General features: G+C 40.3%; 1 pseudogene; it reads right to left on the bottom strand.

Moving 5' to 3' along the window:
* Nucleotides 1-983: 983 nt before the first annotated feature.
* LOC142046183 (uncharacterized) lies at nt 984-1,966 on the bottom strand (annotated as a pseudogene).
* Between the last annotated feature and the right edge of the window lie 7,908 nt (nt 1,967-9,874).

The following is a 9,874-nucleotide window of genomic DNA, read 5'->3' as shown; positions in this document are numbered from 1 at the left end:
ATCCCCCCTTAGTTGTCTGTTTTCCAAGTTGAAAAGTCCCGGTCTTATTATTCTCTCCTGATATGAAAGCTGTTCCCTATCCCTAATAATTTTTCTTGCCCTTTTCTGTACCTTTTCCAGTTCCAATATATTGTTTTTGAGACGGGGCGACCAGATCTGCACATGGTATTTAAGATGTGGGCGTACTGTGGATTTATATAGATGCAATATGATATTCTCTGTCTCATTATTTGTCTCTTTCCGTTAGATCCTTTAGCTCCATTGTTTGCTGTCATTTCATTTACAGCAATATCAGAAACTCTGAAAATGTACTTAAGGCGGCTAGATTGATGCTAGAGGAAGTAAGGCTGGTGGTGCGTGTCCCTCCTACAGAAATGACACTGAATACTATGGAGGCCTCAAACCCCATGACCCTCCCAATCCCTGTTCACAGAGCCATCACTCTCTGCTCACTCACATCCCTCCTAAAAAACTACTTCTTCCATGTAGGACCTGCCTTTGTTTGATTTCAGCCAATCAGGAAATTTCCCTGGCACCATATTAGTAGAGATTAACAGATGTTTCTCCTTGAATCAGTTTTCTAGTGTCGGACCACATGCCTTTCAGTTTAGGACAAGCCCAGAAGATATGACGATCTCCTATCCCCTAGCAGAGCCCTCTTTATTTATGTAAGAACTAGAGCTGTCAAACAATTAAACAAAATAATTGTGATTAATCGCAGTTTTAATTGCACTGTTAAACAATAGACTACAAATTTAAATGTATTATAAATATATTTGGCTGTTTTTTCTACATTTTCTAGTATATTGACTTCAATTACAGCCCAGAATACAAAGAGCACAATGCTCACTTTATATTATTATTTTATTACAAATATTTGCACTGTAAAAAAGATAAAAGACAGTTTTAATTCAACTTATACAAGTAGTGTAGTGCTACCTCTTTATCGTGACAGTGCAACTTACAAATGTAGAATTACTTTTTTATGTTACATAACCCAACGTGGCGTCCCATCTGGTTGAAATATCTTGTACAAGAGGTCCTTGTTTCTGTCCATTTGCGGCTTCTTGCACTTCTAGCTCTGTACTGTTAGCTGGACTGTGTTTGAAATGGCCCACGCGTTTTCTACATTTTGCCAGCACATTTTCAGAACCACAGTCATCGAGCGCTGCTGTAATGGAACATTGCAGACTGTGAGTGATGCACATCGTGTTCAAAAAGCAAATGGCTGGCTGCTGCTATCATATTACATGCCCTGTCAGTACTAGTAATTGCTGTTATCTCTTCTTGAATATTCCATTCTTTCGCAACATCCAAGAAATGCTCTGCATAATGTCTCTCTTCAGTATGTGTTACAGTTGAAGCAAATGACTGCAGTGTGCACGCAGCATCAGTCAGTTGTGGTGTGACTCCAAGATACCTGTGATTGCTCAAGGATGTCCTGTCATCGCCAGTCTAAGCAACAGCTAGTGCATGTTTCAGAAGCTCCAACTTGATAATCCTTTCGTTGTGATATAGGTCATGTATTCGTGATGCAGTGGTTCCTTGGGAGGGCAAGGTATGTGACTGATTGGAAGACACAATTCAAAGAGCATCTATTAGACCTCTGTCATTTACAGTGTTGAGTGGTCTGCAGTCCATACCTATCCATTTTGCAATAGCATTGGTTAAGCTGTTGTACTTTGTTTGATCCATGGGCTTGTAGCTATCCTGAAACTGTAACCGTACCCTGTCACGATTGGCGGGATTCATTTGCTGTTGGTGGTTTATCTGTAGTACAAGAATGGGAGGAAAAAACATGTTTAGCGCATAGGTGGTTCTGCAGACTGGAAGTAGTTTGATGTTATTGGAACTCAGCCCTGCAATAGTCATAGATAATCATCTTCTTATCCAGAGAACCATCCAGAAGTTTTTTAAAAGTAAACTTACCATTCAGAAAACCTGAACTTCTGCTACTTTGCTCCATTTACTTTTTCTGATATTTAATCACTCCAGATCATGAGAACACAGTAGAACTGTACCAGTGCCCACCAAACGATAAAGTACAGTAAGTGAAGAGGGTCAAAACAGAGATGTGTGATTAACGCTCGTTAAAAAATAATGCATTAATTTGTTTTGTGTTACTCACTCGTGTTAACTGCGATTCATTGACTGCCCCAGTAAGAACATAATTTGCATTATCAACAATTCTGTTTATATTTAATTTAAAAATTAATAGCTATGGTGTTTAAAGATATTGATAAAGGTAAGGAGATCAAAGAGTGCACAAATCTAAACTAGGTAAATGTTAGAGATGGTTGAAAAAAAGTGAAAAAAAAATTCTCCAAAAAATTGTGAAAGTGTGTGCAGTGGAGCATTTTTGTTTTATAACACATGTATATAATGCTGTATGGTTATGTTAAAGAAAGCCGATTGAAGAAGTGTGCCTGACCCTTGGAGTGGAAGGTGATGAGGTTTGGAATGGGCCTTAGTTCCTAGGAGATTCATTCCACAATCTCAGACCAGCCCCTGAGAAAGCTCTGTCTCAAAGTGTCATTGTGTAAGAGAAGCAAAACACAGTCTTCATCCAGGTGCTAAATCATGAGCTGCTGTACCTTGGACTAACGAGCTTACACTCAGTAGCTAGGGCTATAACAAGCTCATATCCTCTGTGGATAGGGCACAGAGGAGGACCTGTTACACACACTGACCAGCGGGCTATAATAATAGTCTGCGTCTCTCTCCCCTCAGACTTTCTCTCGTTCATTTGATCACCAAGCTGAACTTACGATTTAACCCTCTCCAACCAGGATGGTTGCTAGCTGGGGTGTATGGCAAGCTGGTAGAACCACAGTCTTTGCACCCTGCTCGTTTAATTCCAGTCAGAAAGCTTAGGTTAGCCTTTTCTTTCTCTGATCTGTATCCTGCAAAGCTGCCCCTGTCCAAAGATAATATAAGGCACTTCTCCAATTATGGTGACTTTCAGGTGTTTTTTATCTCTCCAGGGGACAGTGAAGAGGCTCCTTCTGAATGTCGTGAACGTAAAAAAAAGTTAAAACTTTTGAAAAAAATAAATTCTTCCCACTCGAAAAGTCAACCTGTTTTGTGAAACAAAATTTTTAAAAAATTAATTTTGAGTCAATGAAAACGTTTTGTTTTGATAAATTCATAATGTTCTGTTTCATTTTCTATCATTTTCTATTTTATATAAAATACATTTTGAATGAAAGTCATTTTAAAAAAAAGCGGAACTCTCCCTTATGAAAATGTTAAAACAGGACATTTTAAAATAACTTTTTCCTCTTTTTTATTTTTCAGAATGAGATCACATTGAAATTGATATAACTTCAAAAAAAATAAATTTAGTTAAAATGACAGTTTCTGATGGAAAACAATTTAAACAACAAAAAAAAATTTCAGCCGGCTCACTGTGGCCTGCACTGCTTCCTGCAGCTCCCATTGCCCAGGAATGGCAAACCGCAGCCACTGGAAGCTGCGGGTGGCTATGCACATGTAAGCAATGGCCAAGATTTAAAAAAAACGAGTTCCTAAAATTAAGTGTCTAAGTCCGTACTTTGGCATCTCAATTTTCTCTGATTTTCGATAGCGCCAAGCACCCAGCAACTGATTTAAGTCAGTGGAAATTGTGGCTACTCAGTAGTTCTAGAAATCAGTTAATTTACTGACGCACTGAAATAGGGATTTAGGAGCCTAACTCTAGGAACCCATTTTTTAAAATCTTGGCAAATAACTTCTACCTCAGCCTTTAAGAATAGTGACAACACACACTCAGTAGTTGTCAATTTGTTTATCACTACAGTTAGCACTTCTTACATATCAATAATGCTGTTATGTCAGGTGCCACCAGGTGGTGCTCTTATACATAGTCTTCCAAGTTTGTGTGTGTGCAAACAAGTGTTCAGTCTTGGGAAGACGTGCTGTGTCTTTAGTTTGGCTCATATAATGGTCTGTGTAGAGACAGTGGTGTTTAGAGAGTGAGATGTGCATACAGCAGAAAAGCTTGTGTTAAGCCTGGAATGCTAGAGTCAGTTATTGCTCTCTGGCTCAGGCATTCCTGGCAGGGAGATTGCTCTGCATGTGTTGGGCCATCTCATTTCAGAACTGGTGGATATGTGTATATCATACCAGTTGCAGTTAGAATAAACCCAGACTTCATGTCACTGATTTTCTTCCCCCAGAAAACCAAATGGCAAGGCCCCAAATATCTGCTGCTCCTCAGATGAAGGATGACGCTGATGTCAGAGTGGGACACTAATGTCTGAAGAAGGGACAATGCTGCCAGCCATGATTCACTGCTTATGAGAATGTGATTTGAGATGGAAGCTGTCAGTTCACAAGTACGGCGATCAGACAGCAAATGTGAAATTGGGAGGGGGTGGTGGATAATAGGAGCCTATGTAAGAAAAAGACCCAAAAATCGGGACTGTCCCAATAAAATCAGGACATCTGGTCAATCTTGTTCACAAGTGACCATAGAAAGAACAGACTTAAAACACAGCACATCCTTTGGGGCAGGGACAATGGCTTGTTGTATTAATGTAGATGGAATGTATGGAGTAAAAGTATTAACATAATGCAGTCACTTGTCCAGCATTAAACAGTGTTAACAGAGATTCAGGATTTGGTATACAGAGATCTCTGCCTGCTTAATACCGTGGCAAACACACCTGTCATGGTATAATTCCCCACTCTGAACCTTAGCGTCCAAAAGATGGGGTACCAGCATGAATTCCTCTAAGCTCAATTACCAGCTTAGTACTTGTAGCGCTGCCACCAACCAGGAATTCCAGTGCCTGGTACACTCTGCGTCCCCCCAAAACTTTGCCCGGGGAAACCCCAAGGAACCCGATTCCTCTGGATTCTTTAACACAAGGGAAATAACCCTTTCCCCACCGTTGCCTTCCCAGGCTTCCCCTCCCTGGGTTTACCCGAAGATCACTGTGTGATTCAAATCCTTGGAATCAAAAAACCGAGAGGAAAATTCACCTTCCTCCCTCCTTTCTCTCTCCCCTCCCAGACTCTCCCTGAGAGAGAAAGTAATCCTCAACACAGAGAGAATTAACTTTCCCTCCCCCTTCTCCTTTCTCCCCACCAAGTTCCCTTTTTCATGGTGTTCCAGACCCACTCTTCTTTGGGTCTCACAGAATAAAAAAACAATCAGGTTCTTAAAACAAGGAAAACTTTTAATTAAGAGAGAAACACAAACTAGTAAATTAATCTTTTGCAAATTAAGAGGTATTCCCCAGCTTGAGACACTGGGAAATACCCATCCCAGCACTAGTTATGAAGTACAAATTCAAAATCCTTTCAGCAAAATACAATATGAAACTCCTTCCAGCCCATCACATTTGCAATAAAAACAACCATAAGCCTAACTCAACCTTATCTACTTTAGTACTTACTATTTTAACTTTATAAGAGCCTGTTCGGGAGAGTTGGAAAGAAACCTTGTTGCACGTCTTGTCACTCTTCAGCACCCAGAGAGTAACAATAAACAACCATTAAAACTCAACATGCACACACAGAACTTCCCTCCCTCAAGATTTGAAATGTATTCTTGTCCTCTGATTGGTCCTCTGGTCAGGTGACAGCCAGGCTTACTGAACTTGTTAACCCTTTACAGTCAAAAGAGATATAAAGTACTTCTGTTCTATTAACTCCTACTATCTGTTTATGACAACACCATTAAACATCCTTTTATTAAAGGAAAGAAGGAAAAACAGTTAAAGCATTTGAAATTTAAAGTATTAAGTAAGGCTTCCATTTTAACAACAGCCCTTGTTCCCCTTCCCTTTAGCTGGAGAGAGTTTTCAGAAGGAACCCCCCCGGCTTCCTTGTTTGACAGTCTCTTAGATGGTATCAAAGATGGTAATAGCTGTCCTCTGGAGAAAAGAGAAGTTAGTAGAGATAGGCTGGAGTTGTTGTTGCTGTTGTTGAAATCTGATCCTGTTTCATCCCAGATGGCATTTAGGATTCAGATGGTGGAGGGAGCAATGTCATCTGGCCTGATCCTGCTCAGGACATCTCTCAGGATCTGGAGTCTTTGGAGATGGTGGTGTGGCAGCCAGGATGCTGAAGCTTGCTCCAGTAGCCATATTTTCCCCCAAAGTCTTTAAGAACCCCAAAGGGGAGTGATAGTTGGAATAGCCCATCCTCTCATTATTTGTCTACCAGTTAGGTCTATATTCTGACACACCAGTTTTGCTTCACTGATCTCTGGCTCCACACTTCTCTTGTTTAACAGGCACGATCTTAACACAATCCTTGATTTATATCAGGCGGCTTTTTTGTTTGGACTAATTTAGTCTATCTATCTGCCTCTCATGGGTTTTCCCATCAATATTTGTTATTGTTCTAGGTTATTGTGACATCTGATGAATTTTCACTTCCTTTTTACAGTAGAGCTGACAGTAAGGGTAAATTTACAGGCCCAATTATCACAACAGGGTTCATGTGTGTTTTTAAAATATCTAGCACATTGGGTCCAGATCCTGACTGGGAAATCTGGGTCCTACTGTGCTGATCCAGATCCTTGCTTGGTATCAGTTGACACAACTCCACTGACTTTAATGGATCTACCCAAATTCACGCTAACAGAGGATCTGGCTTTTTTAATTTAATGAGGGTGATGGGAGGATCGTTTCTCAACGTGAAATATTCTTTCTGTTGGGGGGCAGGAGGGGAAGCTGTGGCCTCATGTTGCTCCTAACAGCTTATCTATCAGGCTGCTGATAGGGTTCACAGCTTCCTCACAAATCACAAGCAAATAGGCTCTTCAGTAACAAAGTGTGAGCTGAATAAAATGAAATGTCTGTGATGTTTCCATAGCAATCGACGTTCATGTTTGATGCCAAAACGATACAACAACAACAATCGCCGATCAAACAAAAGTATCCAGTTGTCATGGTAACCGTGCATTTCAACGCTAATGTCACCACAGTTAATAGAAGATGATTGCTAGTGATTAGAATAATTAACAAGTACTTAATTTCAATATTTATCCTGTGACCATCATGTATGTTTGCTGGAGAATGTTACCTATAAAAATCTACACATTTCTCGATTCTGTGTGTGTGCGTACTTTGATTTTTCAAAGGCTTATCATTTTGCCAAATTTGGGTAGATTTTCATGGAAATGTCAAAGGGCATATCTCTGACTCAAAGACCACCCCCTGTCAAATTTCAAGCCTCTGCTTTAAAGCAGGTAGGAGCTAAAACTTTTCAGAGAAAGAGTCACCAAAAATTTAGACAGAATGACATGCTTTTTGTTTTTCTTTTACCCTCATTCTTGAAAACAGCCAAACCATTTTGGCTGTCATTTTCCAAATGAAATTCAGCCGGTGGCAGACATCTCGCCCAAATGCTGAAAGTTTAACAAAGTTATAAGCAACTGAAAGCAGGGGCTTATAACTGGAAATGTTGGGCAATCTAATAAGAGATATGATAACAGCCCTGCCTGGAATGGATATTTACATCCCATAGCCCTGTTCCTCTCCAGCAGCCAGCAAAGGTGGTCAACTTTGCAGGGGAGTCCCCTTTTTAGGGGAATTAAGGACTCTGCATTCTGCCTGCATGTCTACAAACTTCTGTAGGCCTTGCTCAAAAACATCAGCAGCTCTGTGTGTGACCGCGTATCCCTGCAGGACCCCTAACAGAGCACACTGGCTTAATCCTGTAATTAAAATATTTAAACTCACTGGGCCTGACTCCCCACTCTGATGCAAATTTTATGCTGGTGTGACTTCCTGGGCTCCAATGGAGTTATGCAGATGTAAAACTGGTGTAACAGAGTGTGTGGGGGGTCAGACCCCAGTGCCTGAGAACTTGTCTACCCACAACTTTAATTAAAATGGTGCCAGTCAGTGCACAGACCAGACCTTAGTTTACCCACGTGTAAAATGAGAGCACTTACCTACCCGACAGGGGCATTACAAAGCTTAACTAATTAGTTATTATAAACAGTTTGATATCATTAAATGCTGGAACCTCCTTATATGCAAATCAATATTTACTGTTAATTTATGATTTCTTGCTGTAGCTTTAATCTGACATACTTTGAGAACAATTATTCTAGGACCAGGATTTGACTTTGTCTTTTTATATATATATTAAACCTTAGAGACCTCTCTGCCTTTAATGTCCTGATCTTTGACCGGGACCTCTAAGAATATAAGAATGGCCATATTGGGTCAGATCAATGGCCTATCTATGTCTTCCAACAGTGGCTGGTGCCAGATGCTTCAGAGGGAATGAACAGAACAGGGCAATCTATTGAAAGATCCACTATCATCCAGTCCCAGCTTCTGTCAGTCAGAAGCTTTTGAATACCCAGAGCATAGGGTTGAATCTCTGACCTTTTTGGCTAATAACCACTGATTGACCTACTTCCACCTTTAAGTATTACACAATTTTACACACACAAACATACACACACACACACACACACACACACACACACACACACACTAGCAGAATCTCTTAGTACAAATATATAATGTAACAACTAGTATGGAAAGCCTGTACTGTTAACCAAGAGTTAAAAAAAATCTTAAGCCCAGTATGATGGTAAAAAGAGGAAATTCTTTAATGTAAGGTTTGCAGAGTGGGTAGAATGCTATAGGGTACATTTGATTCCTGCCTGGTAGTGAGTCAGTCTTCATCACACATGTTATACGTCAGTGATTATGATTCTGTCTTTAGCATTTCTAGGAGTGAGATTGCTAAAGTCTAAAATGAAAAGGTTACAAGAAGTCTTATGGTTTTGTATTAAATCTGCTAATCTCACGCCATAGCTGTACCAGAAAGAAATAAACAGCGGAGCCCATTTTGTGTTTCTATGGTCCCAGTTGGAATTCAATAGCAAGAATTGCTCTGCATATTCAAACAACTTCAAAAGATTTCCCCTCAGTGCTTTCCGCCTGAAATGACAAATGGTTAAAGTATGTCAAGGGAGTTGTGCTTCTGATGTATCTTGCAAATACTAAATAATGTAAAAGTCAAATCACATTCTAACGAACTACAGCATGGAAAGGGCTGTGGAAAATAAATGAGGAAGAGCCGGATTCTTCTTTTTCTTCTGTAATTTTACATGGGAAATAGAGTTCAGTGGTGTTCCCAGTGTAAAGAAACCAACATTTGAGTTACCCGAGTTATGCTGATTTATATTTCATTCCTAGCTTTGATAGCAAAGAACAGCTCAAAAGAATACAGTACAGGTCATGAAATGGGAACAAATGTCTAAGGGGTCTTTCATCTTCTTCATACTCACAGAAGGGAAGATTCATGGGTTTTGAGACCAAAAGTGACAATATGACCATGTAGCCTGACATCTAGTACAGCCCAGGCCATAGGTTTCACTTGATGTTACATGCAACTGCAACAACTCCCACTCCCACTCCATCATCATCATTGTCATCATAGTATCAACCCTGAGCCTTCAATAATGCAGTGCAGATTTCTATAATTTGAGTTACACCACTAACTGCAAGAGATTTACATGGCATCTCTCATTAGATACCTATTATCTGTGAAAGAAATCAATGGGATTATTTGTGCAGGAAGGTACAACTCTACATGAGTAAAAATGGCAAAATCTGACCCTAAAATGGGTGTACAGGCAGTAGTCAGAAAGCCACATTGCAAAAATGAGTGTGAGTCCATCTTAATTTTCATAAACTCAAAGTACTAGAAGGGACCCTAACAGGGCCAGCTCTACCATTTTTGCCGACTCAAGCAAAAAACAAAAACAAACGCCGCCTCTTGACTGCGCCACCCTAAGAATGGACGGAATGCCGCCCCTTAGCATGTGCCACACCAGGCATGTGCTTCCTCTGCTGGTGTCTGGAGCCAGCCCTGGACCTCGAGAGGTCATCTA

The sequence above is a fragment of the Chelonoidis abingdonii genome, chromosome 2 (assembly GCF_003597395.2).
Source record: "Chelonoidis abingdonii isolate Lonesome George chromosome 2, CheloAbing_2.0, whole genome shotgun sequence".
Lineage (NCBI taxonomy): Eukaryota > Metazoa > Chordata > Testudines > Testudinidae > Chelonoidis > Chelonoidis abingdonii.
The sequence above is the reverse complement of the archived record's forward strand: the minus strand, read 5'-3'. Positions and strand labels throughout refer to the sequence as shown.